We start from the raw sequence: 19,956 nt of genomic DNA, 5'->3' as shown, positions 1-19,956 counted from the left end.
CAACCAAATGGCCTAGAAACCGGATCAATCAACATCAAATAACACTTTAGATTGATCCCCTGCAAATCCTAGAACATCTTCTCTCCAAAAAGTCCAATAATTATGGGTTTAAAAGCTTGAAAATCTCATTTTTGTACCCATTGCACTTTCTCTTTGAGAAACTTGCACTATTGTAGGTTGTATATTGAGCAACTGCATTGACCAATGCATGTTGTCTTTGCTGCAGGTGAGAGGGCCTTTAGAATTCATTAAAAAATTAAATAATTTTGAATCATCTCTTTCCCAAAGTTTCAAAGGTGGTTTAAACCATTTACTATTGATTGATATTTCTAACTCCTATGCTTTGGGTCTTATCTCTTATCCCCAGAGCTTATCCTCCTTCATATGTGGATCTAAGTCTTGGATTGTTAGATCCTAAACCACCCCATTTACCTTATTAATTTACAGCCTTCCATGGAGTCTGGGTTGTATTTTGGAGACTCTTTGTTATGCCCTCATTTTGTTTCTTTATGGCTAAGGATCAATTCTCCATCCATGCACTTGAGTTGTGATTGAAGGCTTGCTTTGTGACAAGGGAGGGACATGATAGATGGGAGACATCTACAAGGTCAAGATCTATAAAGGGTTGTAATTTCTCCTATCTTCATTAATACAAAAAGTGTTTGTTTATCTATGCTTATGTCTTCTTGATGCATATGTATTACAATTCTTGAATCATTGTTTAGATATGTTAGTACATGATATGTGTATCTTGTAGTGATTTTGCTTGTTTTAGCTGTCTTGCATGTCTATTTTATAGCATTTTGGTTTGAAGCTAAAGCTTGAAAGCAAGGAGAAGAGGAGAACTTATGTTGGACTCCAGGTAGGTCATTTCCCCATGTTCTAATTTCTCTAAGTAAAGCATTAGTATTTTTGTTTCATGTCCTTTCTAGATCAACCACTAGAACTAGGGAGTTCGCTTCTATCCGCAAAAGATAATTATCCATCAGGAAGTTGGGTCATGTAAATGCCTTCCTTTCTAGATTTTGTTTCCAAGAATGTTTTTTTAATTCTCTTCATTAATGACCAAGGAGGGAGACTACCACTCACAGGCCACTAATCACACCTACATTCCCCAGAAGCATGTTCTAGAAAGTGTGACTATACAAGCTCTACCCCAGTCACATCCCTCATATGTGAACAATATCTTGGTTATTTGATCATAATTTTGTGATCCATCTAAGCATCCAAATGTGAAGCCTGACCCCCACTGTGACTATTTGACCTATATAAATCACCCTCCTTTTTGTAGCCTCCAAAATTCACAATTTCAACCCACAATAGAAGTGCGACCTTCATTATACAATGCCCATGAAAGTATTCTCTCAAATCACAGTATGCTTATAAGACCTCCCTAACTCACACTCCTATTCACAATGGACACAAGTAGAAATCCCATTTGCGACCTCTCTCAAGTCGCATTTTCATTAGTGACCTCCACAAGTCACAATTGCCACATGTGACCTCCTTTTTATTGGCACACTTTTTTTAGAGATCACTACAAGATTCATTTTTTATAACAATTTTGGATAGTTGTAAGCAATGTCATTGCATTTATACTGGCAATAATTAAGAGCAAGGTGCATATTTTAATGAGTCATCTTCGCAGCAACTATTAATATCCCATTTATCAATACTTTGAAGTGCTCAAGTAACGAGTAAGCAGAGCACATGCAGTCATGGAGTTATAGTTTTCTCTTGGGAATTGTGTTAATGTAGATTTTGGGCTTGCATAGAATCCATATCTTGGGCACATCAAGAATACAATAACACCAATACTAAAAGTGCATTGACAAAGAGGTTGTATCCTATTACTAACTTGATAAATATTTCACACCACTATCAGAAGTTTAACAACTATAAACAATAAATTCATATCACTTATTGAGCGTCAACATAGCAAACACTTGATCCAGGTGGATATTGGTGGCCACCTGGACCCCCACCATTGTCCTTCTCAGCATTTTCAGTTTCCTTAATTGTAGCACAACTTACTATTTTTAGCAGTTTTTCGGGTCCTGAACTTCTGGAGCCGTTTTGAGGCCCTAAACGACTTTTTTTGGGGAATCCGGGGGCAACATTCCATGGACCGATGTTGCCCGTTCCAACAATGATAGTGCTCAGATAGATCTTTCTAATGAGCTATTGTACGCGTCAAACGGAGATCATATGCCAAAGTTACGACCCCGGGAAGTTGATGTACCAACTTACCCCCAAACGGGGCCCACAGTTTGGCGTTTCATCTCCTAGTGTTAGCTTTTGGAATGTTAAGGGTTTCCCATTGTTTCTCAACAATAAATAGGCCTTCGAGCCTCATTGTAACACAGTTCAGAGGCATGTAGCCATCACATCTCTTCTCAGAGATAAGCTACCATCGTCCTAGCTGGTTTATTTCCATTTTTGGTTGTAAGCATATTTCAGTATTTTCCATTAATGAAATGAAGTATTATTTCCACTGCATCTTGGTGTATATGGTTATCTCTGTCATTGGTTGCGTTCTTGTTTAAATCCGGATCAGTGGTATCAGAGCGGTCTGCTTTTTCTCGGTTTTTCTTTGCATGTCCCCAACAAGGTCGGGATATAAGGAGTTAGGGCTTGAACTGGTTGAACCTTTGCAAGACCAGCCTCGCAAATCCCGACGGCCTCCCATGGCGGACGAGAAGAAAGACGAGGGGGCAGGAGATCCCATCAAAATCTTGCTCGAAGAAGCCCTCGAGCGACAACGGAACGCGATGATGGATAGCTTTGCCCAGATCCTTCAGCGGCTACCCAGAAGCAACGCATCGGCTTCCAGCAGCTACTCTGGAAACGCCACACCCTTTAAGGTACAAGTTAATTTTGAAATCCCCATATTCGAGGGTCAGATAGACGCAGATGCCGTAGATAAATGGTTAAATCTGCTAGAGGGTTATTTTTCTGTTCATGAATTTTCGAGTCGGGAAAAGATTGTTTTTGCTCTCCTCAAAGCAGCCCCCCACGTCAAGGACTGGTGGGAAACCTACTGCGAACAGAAGGATGAAAGTACTGGCTCACTATTTTCAGCCGCACCCACCTGGGATTCGTTCCGGGATGCCATCAAGGAGCAGTACTACCCTGTCGGGAGCTATGAGGATGAATACATAAAGTGGACCACGCTGCGGCAGGGAAGGGACCAAGACGTGCCGGAGTTCACCAATCTTTTCCATACCCTTCGCACAAAGTTGGGTATCAAGGATTCGGAGCAACATTTGATACTCAAATACCGTGGCTGCCTGCACAAGTACATCCAGGAAGAAATACAATTCCTAAACATCCCCTCGCTCGGCGCAGCATACCGGTATGCCGTCAAGGTCGAGCAGAAGTTTAAACAAAAGAAGCGAGACTTTGGATCTGTGAATCCAAAGCAGGGGAAAGGTGCCCCTAAACCACAGAACAAAGGACAAAGCCAAGGGGGGACAGCCCAAGACAACCAGCCGAAGCTGCAAGCAAGGAACAGCGCCGCGAAGCCGAGAAAGGACACTGGAAAATGGTGCGAGTTCCATAAGAGCTCCACTCACAACACAAGTGAGTGTCGGGCCAAGCAGTCACTGGTGGCCGAGCTAAAGGTTTCAGAATCAGATGCATGTTCCGACTCTGAGTCAGAACCCGATAAGGGGTATGAAAAAGGGAAGCAGATCATTGATGCGGACCCCAGCGCCACTGTTGCTACCGCAAAGATCCAGAAAAATGAACCCGAAGATCGAGAGGAGGAGGAGCATCTCTTCCACTGCCAGATGTGGGTAAAGGGCTCCCCAATACAGTTCATTGTTGATAGCGGGAGTCAAAAGAACCTCATTTCGGCAGAGGTCGTGAAGCGGTTGGGCCTACCGACCACAGCACATCCACAACCATACACCATTGGGTGGCTTCACCAAGGACGAGATCTTCGCGTGAGCCAGCAGTGTCGCCTTCCATACAACATCAAGCCCTTCACGGATGAGGTATTGTGTGACATTGCTCCCCTTGAAGTTTGTGATGTATTACTAGGACAACCATACTTGTGGAAGCGACATGCTGTGTATGAATCAAGGCCCCGTGCTGTTATTATTACATTGGGAAATAAGTTGTTCAGGATACCAGAGGTAGCACCACCTGCCGCCCTCTCTTTGATTACTGCAAAACAATGCAGTAAGATCATTTCCAAAACCAGGAAATTTGTTTTCCTGATGATACGCCCTCAAGGAAAGAAGAAGACAGTGGCCGCGGCCTCCAAACGGGGCCCCTCTGCACGACAACTACAGATGGACAAGATTGTGGAGGAGGACGAGGACATCTTCACCTCCCCGGCAGGGGTTCCTCTGCACTGTCAAGTCAAGCACTCCATCGATCTGACCCCAGGTGCGCCGCTACCCAATGGACCAATTTATCAGCGCTCCGTTCTGGAGAACGATGAAATCAAGAGGCAGATTCAGGAGCTCCTGCAGAAAGGTCACATCCGTCCGAGTTCATCGCCCTGTGGGAGCCCGATCGTGTTGGTACAGAAGAAGGATGGGACGTGGAGACTCTGTATTGACTATCGGGCGCTGAACAAGATCACTGTCCGTAATAGGTACCCGATCCCGCGGATTGATGACCTCCTAGACCAACTAAAGGGGGCGAAATATTTCAGCAAGATCGACCTGAAGTCAGGATATCACCAGGTACCAATCGAACCCTCCGATGTGTGGAAGACTGCCTTCAAATCCAAGGAGGGCCTCTTCGAATGGTTGGTCATGCCTTTCGGATTGACGAATGCTCCTGCAACCTTTATGAGGCTAATGGATGACATCTTGCGGCCATTCACCAACTCCTTTGTAGTAGTATACTTGGATGACATTCTGATCTTCAGCCAGAGTTGGGAAGAGCACCTCCACCACATCCGACAGGTTCTCCAAACACTGCGGCAACACAAGCTATGTGCCAATTTGGAGAAATGCACTTTTGGCATGACCCAGGTTCAGTATCTGGGATACATCATTGATGAACGGGGGGTGCATGTCGATCCAGCCAAGATCCAAGTCATTCGAGATTGGCCCTCTCCAACCACTCTAACAGAGCTCCGCAGCTTTCTCGGTCTTGCCAACTTCTACCGCAGGTTTGTGTTGGGGTTTTCTCATATTTCTTGGCCCTTGAGTCAAGTCACCAAGGGCGGGGCAAAAGCAAAATTCTTTTGGTCTGAATCTCAATAGAAGGCATTCAGGGAGTTGAAGGATTGCCTCTGCACGGCACCAGTGCTCGCGTTACCAGATTTACAACAACCATTTGAGGTCGAGACAGATGCCTCTGACTATGCTATTGGGGCAGTCCTTACTCAACATGGACATCCAGTGGCATATCACAGTGAAACACTTTCAGACACAGTCCGGAAGTACCCCACTTATGATAAAGAGATGTATTCCATTGTACAGGCCTGCCGACAATGGAAGCATTACATTTTGGGGAAGGAAACGGTCATCCACACAGACCACCGGCCTCTGCAGTTCATACAGACCCAAGGGAAATTGCAGAACGATCACCATCAGAAGTGGTCTACATACCTGCAACAGTTTCACTTGAATATCAAGTATAAAAAGGGCAGCACCAATAATGTTGCAGATTGCCTCAGTCGACCACCGATCATGGCGCTAACCACCGTGCTCAACTCTTGTGGGCACGAGACTTCTGATTGGCCACTTCTCTACAAAAGCGACCCAGAATTCGGCCACACATACCAGACACTCTTGGAGGGTCGGCAGGTTGCAGATTTTCACCTCCAAGATGCCCTATTATGCCACCTCGGTCACCTTTGTGTTCCTTCAAGCGAGCGTGCCAAGATGATTTGGGAAGCACACTACAGTCGGGCTGCTGGGCATTTCGGGGTCGAGAAAACAGTGGCAGTACTGCAAAATTATTTCTATTGGCCGAATCTTCGACAGGATGTTGGGAAGTACATTCGATCATGTACTGCCTGTGCCATTGCCAAACCGGCCATTAAGAAGCACGGCCTCTATACCCCGTTGCCTACCCCTAGTCGACCTTGGGAATCCATCTCCATGGATTACATGGCAGGCCTTCCTTCCACTAAGCATGGAAATGACTGTGTTTTTGTGGTCGTCGACAGGTTCTCGAAGATGGCCATTATGGTGGCCTGCAAGAAGAATATCACAGCAGAAGCCACTGCTAAACTCTTCTTTGAACGAGTGTGGGTGCACTTTGGGATCCCACAGTCTATCATCTCAGATCGGGACAGTCGGTTTCTCAGCACATTTTGGTCCAGTCTCTGGTCAATGCTGGACACCAAACTCACGAAGTCCACAGCCTTCCATCCTCAAACTGATGGCCAGACAGAGGTTGTCAATAGGATGATTGTGCACATTCTGCGCATGTATAACTCAAAGCATCCACGCACATGGGACGAGAGCCTCCCCTATGTTCAGCACAGCTACAACCGAGCTCTTCACAGCTCCACTGGCCATAGCCCTTTTCAGGTGGGTTTGGGATTCCAGCCACTATGCCCCATTGATGTGGCCATGCCACTTGCATCTACTCACATGAATTCAGCTCATGTCCAGTCCGAAACAGATAAGGCCACCAGCTTCATTGAGCGCATCCAATATATTCGCCAGCAGGTCCATGACATTCTTGAGAAATCAAATGCCAAGTACAAGCAACGACATGATCAACGTCGGGTGCCACACAAGTTTCAGGTGGGCGACAAAGTCTGGTTGCATTTGCAAAAGGAACGCCTTACTGGAGCCTATCGGAAATTGAGACCACTCCGATATGGTCCTTACACCATTACTAAGGCTATGGGAGACAATGCATTTGAGCTCAGCATTCCCCCATTCCTTGGCCTGCACCCAGTGTTCAATGTGGACCGCCTTCGGCCATACTTTCCACCATTGCTAGACACATCCGACATTGCAGAACAGCTCAAACCCACAGAATTAAATCCAGATTGCATGGAACAAGCTGCAACTGATCGGATCATGGACACACAGATCAAGAACACTCGCCAACAGAATATCCAACTGTATCGAGTTGTCAAAGCAGGCCAACTCCTTCAGCAGTGCAAGTGGCTCACCAGGGAACAAGTTCAGCAGAAGTTTCCTCATCTCATGGAGGAGCTCAACGCAATGGGGACCATTGCTTCCTAAGGGGGGAGGAATGATCCAGGTGGATATTGGTGGCCACCTGGACCCCCACCATTGTCCTTCTCAGCATTTTCAGTTTCCTTAATTGTAGCACAACTTACTATTTTTATCAGTTTTTCGGGTCCTGAACTTCCGGAGCCGTTTTGAGGCCCTAAACGACGTTTTTTGGGGAATCCGGGGGCAACATGGGTTCATGGAATGGACCATGTTGCCCGTTCCAACAATGATAGTGCTCGGATAGATCTTTCTAATGAGCTATTGTACGCGTCAAACGGAGATCATATGCCAAAGTTACGACCCCGGGAAGTTGATGTACCAACTTACCCCCAAACGGGGCCCACAGTTTGGCGTTTCATCTCCTAGGGTTAGGTTTTGGAATGTTAAGGGTTTCCCATTGTTTCTCAACAATAAATAGGCCTTCGAGCCTCATTGTAACACAGTTCAGAGGCATGTAGCCATCACATCTCTTCTTAGAGATAAGCTACCATCGTCCTAGCTGGTTTATTTCCATTTCTGGTTGTAAGCATATTTCAGTATTTTCCATTAATGAAATGAAGTATTATTTCCGCTGCATCTTGGTGTATATGGTTATCTCTGTCATTGGTTGCATTCCTGTTTAAATCCGGATCAACACTAGAAGCGTGTCTTGTCTTATTTTAGTTAGCATGTTGGGCACAATATCAAGGAAGATATTTACAAGTAGCAATATGGTAGTGGAAAAAAGGTGACAACTATATATGGAATGCATATCACTTGATCGTGACTTTATGTCCACACTAAGTTAACAACACTTATTCTTACTAATAAGTGAAGAGTTACACGATCCACTTTAGTGCATGCAAGAGAAATTGTATCTATCCTAGATGAGGGAAAATTGGAAATTTTGCTACTGTTTGATCACACTTAAGGAGATTCTCTTCAACCTAACTTCAGGTTTATTTATACACATATCAACAATTTCATACTCATTCTTTATATATCATGAGATGCACATCAAAGAAGCACGACTGGTGGTATTAAAAGATGAGTCTCAAAGTTGGTATATAATGGATGGATTGACAATGATTATGGCAATTTTTCATAGTTTTCAATAAGTCATATGTACAACAACTCTTCTTTCAACACTTGTTATATGGATAATAGTAGGTTTATGGACGAAAATATGATTGAAGATGCTTAGAGAGACTGTAAAAAATACACTTTCTATGATAACACCATTGCACAAAAGGGGATTGTATAGGGGTCTAATTAATGTATTTCTATCAATCAATTGATTGCGTTTTAATGTATTCCTTGTCAAAAAATGTATAACCATTTAAATTTTGTAGCAAGATGAAGCAACTTTGGCTCACTAATCCTTCTCACAGCTACTTCTTCTTATTATTGCAATGAATTTATTGTACCTCTTTCTTGACTTTGTCAACCTTGGGTTGAATTTTATCATTGTCCGAGCATTTCATTTTTGTACTCACTCTAACATCATCACATTTGACATCTAGGAGCAAAACCAACATGGTGGCAGTCTGGGTCACATACCGAATGGGGCTCCTATCCCAAACGATGTGAGGTATAATTGGGACTTCACATCGGGGAGATACCCTAGATATTGGGATCAAATCCAGCATCGTCAACAACTTCAACGTCCTCATCCCTTCTTGAGAGTGCATCTACAACAACATTTTTCTTCCATTTTCTATATATGATTTCAAATTCATAATCCAACATCTTTGTGACAAATTTTTTCTGCTCTTTTGAAATACCTTTTATTCCAAGACGTATTTAAGACTATCATTATATGTTTTTACCTTGAAGTGTCTTCCCATTAGGTAAGAATGTTATTTCTTTAGAGAATGTATTATTTCCAACATTTCCTTCTCATAAATTGGTTTATGTAAATACTTTCCCTTGATTAGATGTTTTACAGAAGAAATGGGTGTTCCTTCTTGCATTAAAACAACACTAGTTCCATTTCCCGAGGCATCACATTCCACAATAATGGTTTTTGTGATGTCGGTTGTAGCTGAGACCAGAGCTTGACACATTTCCTCTTTAACATGTTCAAAGGCCTTAGTTGCTTATGGAGTCCAAAGGAATGCATCTTTCTTAAGTGATGTTGTTAGTGGTGTTGTTATTTTCCCATAATTATTTAAAAAACTTGTGATAATACCCTACCAACTTGAGAAGTCCTCAAATATTCCTTAAGGTTGTGGGGATTTTCCATTCCTTTATGGATTTAATTTTGTGAGATTCCACCTTAAAACCCTCACAAGATATAATATGATCCAAATATTCCACTTCCTATACCCCAAAGAAACATTTGGAGGATTTTTCATACAATTGTTTCTCCTCCAATAGTTGGAGCACCCTATAGACATGTTGAAGATGATATTTCCAAGACTTGTTGTAGATAAATATATCATCAAAAAGTACTAACACAATTTTTCTAAGGAAGGTTTTGAAAATGGAATTCTTCAAACCTTGAAATGTGGAAGGTGCATTAGTAATATCAAAAGGCATGACCAAAAATTTATAATGACTTTCATAAGTTTTGAATGTTGTTTTCAGAATGTCTTTTGAATTCATTCTAATTTGATGACATCCTTAGCGAAGATCTAACTTGGTGAAGTAAATTCCTCCATGTAGTTCATCCAACATTTCATCAATGATAGGTGTTAGTTTTAGTCAGTTCTCCCTGTCACTAGTGATCAAATATGCTTTTACCAAGTTTTGTTAAGGGTCTCAAGTCAAATTTTATCATTTCATTAGGTTTCAAAATAAATTTTGGTCACTAGCTATTGTGTCTAGGTCACTACCGGTCCCTTCAATTACACATGGTCTTCATCACTCATAATGTTCATTGTGTTCTTCGAGGTATCATATTTTCATTTAAGTGTCTTGGGTCATGAAATGGATAAATTCCTCATTTTAGGTCATGGTATCAGGTTTCACTCCATGTGTCATCGTGATACCATATGTCAAAACAAAAAATAGTCCATCACGTGAGTCAATGGATAAAAGGAGTTAGAAGCTTAGGGAAAGCAAAATAAAGGTAAATGTAATGTTTTATTTCAAATAAAACAATGATCCAGTACACTACCTTGTCTCAACATTTCTCAAAGGGACATATGATGTCATGCCACTACCAAAGCAAAGATCAACTTTCAAGCTACAAAGGACCATCCAAAGCATCAAAAGTGTTTCATTTCAGCATTCACAAGTTTAATCATCTCCTCAGAAAGTAAGTAAACATCTGGAACCTCTTATGCAACCTTCATTTTGAAGAACTCAATGAAAATCACTCTCCTAGGGTTTCCCTGTGATTCTTGTCTCTAAATTCTTCTTCATTGTAGTGAGAAAAATCCTAGTTTTCAAGTCTCCCAACCATTTCCCATACCCATTCCCTTAATTTCCACAAATTTTCCCTAAACCCTAGCTCAATGTTGTATTTTTACAAATTTCTAGGCTAGGACTGTGTTTTGGACGTTTTCACACATTTCCCTCACTCTTTTCAAGAAATGCCACCTCCCTACACTCCCTAACATCTATCCCTACCCCCAAAAAATTTCTCAAGAATTTAGAAACCCTTAAAGCCCTTCATCTCCCTCCATTTGCAAAACAGTCCCTTTTCTCTTTGAGGCCATTTGTTGCACATAGGGAAATTTTTGTTTCAAAATATGTTTTTGACCAAATGGAGAATAATTTTACAACCGTGAAAGAGGTTTTTGTCAATAATAGGACAAGTAACAAAAAAATCCTTCCTTTTATTCACAGCTGTTATGATTTGGGAGAAATTCCCAAAATACACTTACTACCGAAGAGTTTCTTAGTTTTTTAGTGACGAACGACAAACTTGGATTCTGAAAAAATGGGATATTATTTTTGAAACCTAGAGGAGGTTTTTGTTCCTAAGATGCCATGATATAAAAACCTCTTTCACTTTTCACATCAGTATCAAGGATTGGGAGATAATCGTTCCTAATTTTAGCATATTTGTTTGACTGTCAATGTTCTATTTTAGTCACCTTGTTGTAGAGCTGATTGTGGCCAATACGAGATTAATCTTGGAAAGCAGGAGGAGGTTATGGTTTAGAACATGCCAAAGAACATAAAAATATCTCATATTTTCAAAATTATTTATGGTTAGATATATATAGCTCCACCTTTCAGCCCTATTTTCGTAGAAATTTGGTAATTCTTTGGCACAATCACCCTGCCAAAAGCGTAGCGTGGGCCACACTGTGCTTTTTTTGGAAGGCTCTAAATGACAGAAAATATACATGGTTGGATAGTGTTTAAATTATACATTAGCTTTGGACACTTGGCATCCCAATTAATCATATTTTGCAGGGTGAAAATGGCTAAAAACCACATAAAAAACACCTTTTTGTCCTATTTTCGGAGGCTATGCTACGCTTTTTTACTAGTCTTGGGAGAATTTATTTTTGAGGAGCTATACTCGGTATTTTTCAGTTCTTGAGGACTCCATTGTGTAGAAGATAGAAATATATTTCCAATGAGCTATCATGAGCTCAATTTGGAGTTCATGAAGGCCTCCAAAAGTGGCCTGCAAGTTCACGCTGCGCTTTTTGTAGCCCACACTGCGCTTTTCACAGAATTCGCTGCGCTTTTTCCAGGAGGCTAGTTTCTTCAGTAGTTCGACCTAGTTTGAATTTTTCACTTATGTAAATGATGTAATTGAGTAATCCTAGTGTAAATATGATGTAATAGTGGGTGATTAGTCTTTGTAAGTGGTTTTGATGTAAATTTGGCCTCATTTATGAGAGTGGTTGGAGTCAAAGTTAATTGAAGAAGTTGTTTTTAACTTCCCTAGACAATAGGGTTTGGTTAGAACACCTCATGGAGAAGTTCCTAGAGTCATGGATTCGACCCCTGAGAGTGGGGAGATGTTGTTTTTGGTCTTTATGTACTATTTTTTCAGTCTTAGAACGGGTTGGACTTGAGAGGAGGGGACTATTATACCTTGTACTTGGACATTTCTGGAAATCAAAGGATATAGTTTGCAGCTATTATCTAGGAATTAATGTGTAGTAAGTTTGTGATGTTATTTTTTCTCTGTTATCACATTATATGAAAGATATTAATCTTGTCTTTACATTTATCGATTCTTCAATGGTTTTCCTTACAGTTTATAAACATAATTCCTGTTTTGATGGAAAAATCATTATGTGTTACTTTCTTTCTTGTTTAATGAATTCATGTTTCATTCTCATTAAGAACTTTAGCTTCTTCTGAACACCATACTACACCAATAAACCCTAAGATCCATCACAAAAGTATTGCTACCTTGCTCCTTCATATCTTTGTTGTTGTAACCCTTTGATCCTTTGACCTAGCTACCTAGTTTCTCTCCCTTATCCAGCAACAAAACCCTAAATTTTCCAAAACCCACCCGAGCCTAGCTATCTAGCCTAAAATCCTTTACATTCTAGTCATCTATTTACTATGATTTCATAGAGAGAGCCCCCTCTAGTTTGGTAGGGCTAGCTACCAAACTAAAAGCTTGGTCTGTTGCTATCTCTGTCAATCTCCTCGCAGCGTGGGACATTGTGGCGAATAACATTTTTTTGTTGTTGTCGGGGAAATGAGTGATCATATCTTCCCTAGGAAAAAATGACAGGGATCAGATGCAGTTTTTTGATGGTGGACAGGGATCAGACACATATGAAGGCTGAAATCATTCACCTAGCCACTCCAAATCAGTTTCAAATTTAATTTGAAGACTCCACTAGAGGATGAACCTTACCAATAGAAAAATGAAAGGACAATATGGGAATATCAAGCATTCAAGTTTGAATTTCATCCAAGACTTCATGTTCTTTATTATAAATTATTTCTTCTCTTTTCCTGAGAATGTAAAGAAGGTTTTCCAGAGTATATTCTATTTAAGGAAATATATGTTATGAAACCAGCTCACAAAAAGAAAGAAAAGAAATATCAACGCCTTACAAATCAGCCTCTTCGAGGGGGAAACCTCCTTTACATTACACAAATGAACAATTTTGGATGATACAAATGACAAAACCTCCTTTCTATATATAGGAGTCTAAGGGGTCACAATAAAATCAAAGCCGATATAAAAATAATAATATTAGGGCGCAACAATAGCAATAATGGGATTTAATGGGGCACAATAATAACAATATGGGGACAATAGGTGCACAACAATAACAATAAGGGCTACAATGACAATAGCAATGGGAGAATCACTAGTATTATAGGGACCTAACATGCCCCTCTCCTTAAAAAGAGTGTTTTCCTCAATGCTTGAGTAGTTGTGGATGCTTCTGTATAAAATTCGCATCCTCCCATGTGGAATCTTCAGTGGGTAAGTTCTTCCACCTAACAAGATACTCTGAAATTGATTGATTTTGCAGCTATCGAGTTCTTGTTTCTATGACTGCTTTAGGTTCCAATATGATTTTTCCTTCCTCGTCAAGTTATGAAAATATTGTTTGAACTGGGAGCTTGTCACCAATAACGTTCTTTAAGCATGAAACATAAAAAACTGGTTGCACTCAGGAAGTTGCAGGAAGCTCCAATTTGTATGCCATAGTACCAATCTTTTGCAACACCTTGTATGGACCATAATACTTTGGTGATAATTTATTATCCTTCTTAGATTGCTTGAGGGGCATTTTCTTATATGGTTGTAGTCGTAGAATACCCAGTCACCTATATCAAAACTTCTTTCGATGCGATGTTGATATGCCTGTTGTTTCATTCTATTCTGTGCCGAAGTTAGGTTATCCTTTAAGATTTGGAGAACTTGTTGTTGATGCTCAATGTGATCTTCCACTGCTTGAACCTTAGAATTTTCTCTTAAATATGATGTGATAGACGGTGGATGGCATCCATAAAGTGCCATAAATGGAGTCATTTTTGCTGAAGTATGGAAGGAAGTGTTATACCAGCATTCAACCATTTGACCCATTGTGTATGTTTATCAGATACAAAGCAACGAAGATATCCTTCCAAACATTTGTTTACTATTTCATTTTTCCCATCAGATTGAGGATGATAAGGTGAGCTATCACATTCCACAATGAAGTTTTTTGTGAAGTCTATCTTAGCTAAGACCGGTGCTTGGCACATTGCCTCTTTAAGATGTTCAAATGCCTTCGTTGCTTCTGGAGTCCATAAAAATGCATCTTTCTTCAATAATGGTGTTAGAGGTGTTGCTATTCTCCCATAAGTCTAACAAACTTGCGATAATACCCTGTCAACCCAAGAAATACTCGCAGATGCTTTATGGATGTGGGGATTTTCCATTCCTTAATGGCTTTAATTTTGCTAGGGTCTACCTTAACACTTTCATAAGATACAATATGACCCAGATATTCCACCTCTTTTACTCCAAAGAAACCTTTGGAGCTTTTTGCATATAATTGTTTCTCCTCTAATAGCTTGAGCACCATGTACGAGCATGTTGAACATGATCCTTCCAAGTCTTGCTATAGATTAGTGTATCATCAAAAATACTAACACAAATTTTCTAAGAAATGGTTTGAAAATGGAATTCATCAAACCTTGAAATGTAGAAGGTGCATTGGTAAGGCAAAAAGGCATGACCAAAAATTCATAATGACCCTTGATGAGCCCCAGAAATGGGTAACTATATGAGCTCATTTTTCCTATTATTCTCATTTAATCCACCATTATCCATAGTTTTATGCATGCTTTTGAATATATTTATGTTAATTGAGTGAATGGGAATAGTCACTTTACCACAAAGTCTAATACGTGTTTATTGCATATTTTTGGACATTTTTTGACCAAGATTAGGCATTTATGAGAAGATTGGCAGCCAAATTTGAAGAAACAAGGCTGAGGATTTATAGGAGCAGTGTCTCCTGCACTAAATGACCCCTTCCTCGAGTTCTCCACCAACAGCTCGGAGATCAACAGCCCACCAAAGATAATTTCAAGGGGCAACCGAGCAAGTCTAGTGAAGTGGCTGTTATCTGCAGTTTTGGGCAGCCAAGTTCCTAAAGTTTAGGAGGACTGTTGGGAGTCCTCACTTGCATAAATAGGAAGGCTTCAAGCCTTAGTAGTTTAGCCATTTGATAGTCTATTTTTGCACTTTAGTGCAGCCTTGTAATCAACTCATTTTCGAGCTCCTTTTGCAGATAGTTTTGTGATGTAACTATTATTTTTTTGATCAATGAAGATGAATCCAGCTTTGAACCAGTTCTGATCTTTCCTAGGGGGCTGTAGCTCTTGGGGTTGGGCCCAACCCAAGTGCCCAGTACCTCCTTTGTGTACTTTTATGTGTTTTTATTGCATTCATAGAATAATTTCTGTTATTTAGGTTAAATCTTGCTTTGTTAATTAGGTTGTTTTTTATAATTAAGATAGTTGTTCTTGCTTCAGGTTGGTTTGATAACAAAAAAAATCCACAAAAAGGCTACCAAGTAGGCCTTGATCTCCTTTCTCCCTCCTTGGGACCATGAACTGAGACCAAGGCACTCTTGCTGCCACAAAAACATTGTTTTTGCCTTCCAATGAAATTGCTAGTGTTAGATTTTGAGTTGGAAAAGTTGATATCAATTGTGCTTTCATGCCTAGATCTATTCTTGCTTAGTTTCCATAGCTTTCTTGCATGACTTCCTGTCTATAAATTTCTATTCATCACTTTTCTAGTTTTTAGGTCAGATTAGGTCAAAAATAGGTAAACTATGTTTCCTTAGTCTTTACTTAGGTCAGTTTTGGAAAGAAGTGTGCAGAACACCTGTAAGACACTCCAGCCTATCCTTCCTCCATCATACAACCTGCTCCAGTCTCTCTCAAGGTTTCCTTCACTCATTCGCCATACTTTCCCAACTTGCCCTAATTTCTACATTTTTGTGCAACATTGCTTCCTTCACCTTTGAACAAATCCAACCATCTTCTTCACTCCTGAGCTTCATTTACCAGGTCCTAGACCCCTTAACATATCTATCCATCCTTCAGTTTCACTTTCCCACTGTTTTTCCACCTTCAACCCTCTAAAAACCACTTTCGGCCTGTTCCTGTAGAACTTCTTGTAGAATTTCCTGTAGATCCCCTACAGCCTCCTGTATAAGTTCATGCGAGCGATTTTTCAAAGTCTGATCGGAGTGGAAATCTCCAGAAGGGTGCTAGGGACTCCTTAGGTCCTCTCCACACCTTCCTAACCTCCTGCAAATTCCCACTCCATTTCCTTTCGCCAATAAACCTCTGAACAATCACAAATAGCTAAAACACATGCACAATAATTCTGCATAAAATTGCTCAAAAAATACAAAAAGATGATCTTTCCATATTTTCCTTCAGAAGTAGCTTAAACACATGCATTTTACCTTTTCAAGAGTCAATGGCATCTAGTTCAATAGTTTGCATCTCTTTTCTTGCACAAGTAGGGTTAGTCGGTAAAACTAAGGTTTGCTAGGGTTTGCGTTTCCTTTCAACTTTCATCTTCTTTCTGCAAGTAGACTAGCCTCTTTTGAGTTAGCTTCCTTCCATCACAGTTAAAAAATTCTTCTGAGAACTCATAGAAGTTGGCTTGAGCTCCTAGCGAACTTGTGCCCACTGATCAAGTGACAACCTACAATAAGAGCTAGTACTTGTGCATATAGCACCATTGCTTCCAAGTTTTTTACGAACTACCGGGTTGATAAAAGTAAAGTAGGGAGTCTTAGGAGTTGCAGCATCATTGTTGCAATACTAGAGCTCACCATCTTTTTGGTGTTGTTCCCAAGGAAGCATCAGAGTATTTTGTGATTACTGCTTTTTTTCTATTTTCTACTACAACCTTCTGCTAAAGTAGTTTATTTCAGCAAGAGTAGAGTAGTTGTTTCATTTCAATTCTGTAATTTCAATTCTGCAAAAGTAGATTAGACCATTTCTTTCTTTCATTTCAATTCTGTAATTTCATTTCAGCAAGCGTAGACTAGCATTTCCTGCTTTCATTTCAATTCCGCAATTTTATTTCAGCAAACGTACATTAGCATTTCCCGCTTTCATTTTAATTCTGCAATCCATTTCAGTAACATAGATTAGTCCTTTCCTAATTTCATTTCAATTTTTCATTTTCATTTCAACAAGAGAGATTTTAGTTAGTTTTAGTTCAATCTATTTCAATTTTTAGAAGTAAAAGCAAAAAAAAGAAACAAAAATCACCCAAAAAAAAGAGATTTCCTTTCATGCCTCATAGGAACAGAAACAATTCAGGAAAATTCCTACCCAACACCCCCACCACATCACTAAGTCACCCTTCTCTCTTCTTTGGTAGCAGCGATCCAGAAGAACCTATAGGTGAACTTCCAAAGATATACAAAGATCCTATAATAGAAGAAGAGCAAGAAACCATTCCTCCTGAGACCATGGCTGAAAACAGAAATGGTAGAGGAAATGGGGAGAGAATAGAAGGTTCCTTTCCCATCCGAGAGACCAATGGGGAAACAAAAATGAAAAACATAAGTCCCTCAACCTTACCTCACTTCCATGGATTGACTGCTGAAGACCCTGATACCTTCTTGTTTGAGTTTCCTGTCCTTTGTCGAACTTATGACTATGCAAAAGACGAGCAAAAGTTGAAACTCTTTCCCTCTACCCTCAAGGATGCAACACTATGGTCATTCATGGGGCTACCTGGAAACAGTATCACAACTTGGACTCAGATGCAGCAAGCCTTTAACAACAAATACCGAGACTACTATAGGTCAAAGGATACAAAGGAAGAAATCTTTCGAATTACCATGGGAAGTGATGAATCTTTAGAAGACTATGAAGAGAGGTTTCAACTCAGTTATAAAAGGGCTAGGTGCACACTTGACCCCAAGTCGTTGAAGTTGGTTCTACTCAGAGGAGTCCCTGAAGACCTCCTAGATACCCTCCATTTGCTAGCCGAGGGAGACATTTACCAGCTAGCTTATGATGACATAAATACTATGTTTAGAAACCATTCTAGGGCAACCAGAAAGAGAGGTAGAGGAAGTCAACTCTTAGCCAGTACCCCCTTATCTAGTTCATTCCTTAAAAACGAATTTGCAAATCAGATGGAAGATTTCAAAAGCTAGATGAGACAGACTATTGCCATGCAAATGGATACCTTGCGAATCCAAAAGAAGTAAGAGGAAGACGAAAGGGCTTTGGCCATCTTTTGTCCTAGGTTCACTAGGAAGCATCCTAGAAACGAATGTCCATTGCACTCTGTAGAAGAGTGTTTTGTCTGTGAAGAAGACCATCCTACAAATCAGTGCCCTTCCTTGCCCGGATTTAAAGCTATGTACCAAGGGGCTGAAGGAGCCACTGAACCACTCTACTTCATGAACCAAAGGAGGCCACATGGACCCAAAGCTTACCAGTAGGGAATGCAAGGGACATCCAGGACTTATTACAACCCCAATAAAGCCACTTCCATGCCTTCTTGGGGTCCCCTTGCTCATCCTTCCTGGTCCACACCCCCTCCTTGGTCGTATCCATCTCAATACCATACTCAACCAGCTGCTCACTCGTTTCATTCTCACGCTCAGCGACAACCTTAGTGGAATGCACCTCATCAGGGGAGGCCCCAATACAACTCTCCTCCCGCTCTTTTGCCTCCACCATCTGTGCAACCACAACCATTACCTCCTGCTCCTCCAAGACAACCCCAGATACCTGTTCAACCGAACCCGAACCCCAATAACAGACAGGCCCAACAGGTATATACTGGAGAAACAACATGCACTACTTATGCTGTGGAGATTTAGGAGATCAACCTATGATCTAGGAAGGTCTTTCCAGATAGCCAACCTCCTCCTAAGGAGGATGACGAAGAAAAACAGGAAAGTGAACCCAAAGCCATTCCACCCTTTCTTGAGAGACTAACTGGAACCACGCAACTAGCCCCAGAAGAAACTAAACTTATGGGAGAACTTAAACAGTTATGTGTGAAAATACCACTTCTCCAGGCCATAAAAGATGTACCAATCTACAATCAATTGATCAAAGAGAAGTGTTTCAGGCACCCAGGCAGGCGCAAGAGAGATGCCCCAACTATCAATGTCATAGGACAACTGTGGAAGCCACCAAGGGAGGTCCTCAAACCGAGGATGATCTTATTGAGAATTTGATTCAAAATCCACCCCCTAATGTGTTGCCATTAGAAGAGTTGGTGGAAGAAACCCAAGACAATGCTTTAGTTGATCTCTGTGTGGCTGATCCGACCTCTCCCTGAGTTAAGAATGTGGAATTTGGCCCTAAAAGAACCTTGAAGATCAACTCATCCCTATCCACCTCTCAGGAGAAAGAGCTATGTAGCTTATTGAATAGCCATTTGGATGCTTTTGCTTGGAGCTATAAGGAGACGAAAGGAGTCCACCCTTCAGTCTTTACTCATCACATTTACATTAAAGAGGATTGTAAACTAGTCAGGCTGCCTCAAAGGAGGATGAATCTAGCCCTTAAGGACATTGTTAAAGAAGAACTGCAAATGTTGCTGGATGCATGATTCATCTACCCCATCTCTGATAGCGAATGGGTTTCTCCTTTGGTGCTTGTGCCCAAGAAAAATGGGAAGTGGAGAATCTATGTAGATTATCGAGAACTTAACAAAGCCACCAAGAAGGACCATTTCCCTTTGCCTTTCATAGATCATGTGTTAGATGGTCTGGCAGGGAAGAAGTTCTTTTCCTTCGTAGATGGGTATAGCGGGTACAATTAGATCTAAATCAGCTCGGAAGACCAAGATAAGACCACTTTCACTTGTCCATGGGGTACCTTTGCCTACCAGGTCCTTCCCTTTAGGTTATGCAATGCTCCTGCC

This window comes from Pinus tabuliformis, chromosome 4_1 (genome assembly GCF_031772625.1).
Source record: "Pinus tabuliformis cultivar Carrire ecotype Pingquan chromosome 4_1, CPIR1, whole genome shotgun sequence".
Lineage (NCBI taxonomy): Eukaryota > Viridiplantae > Streptophyta > Pinopsida > Pinales > Pinaceae > Pinus > Pinus tabuliformis.
This window is presented reverse-complemented; position numbering follows the sequence as displayed.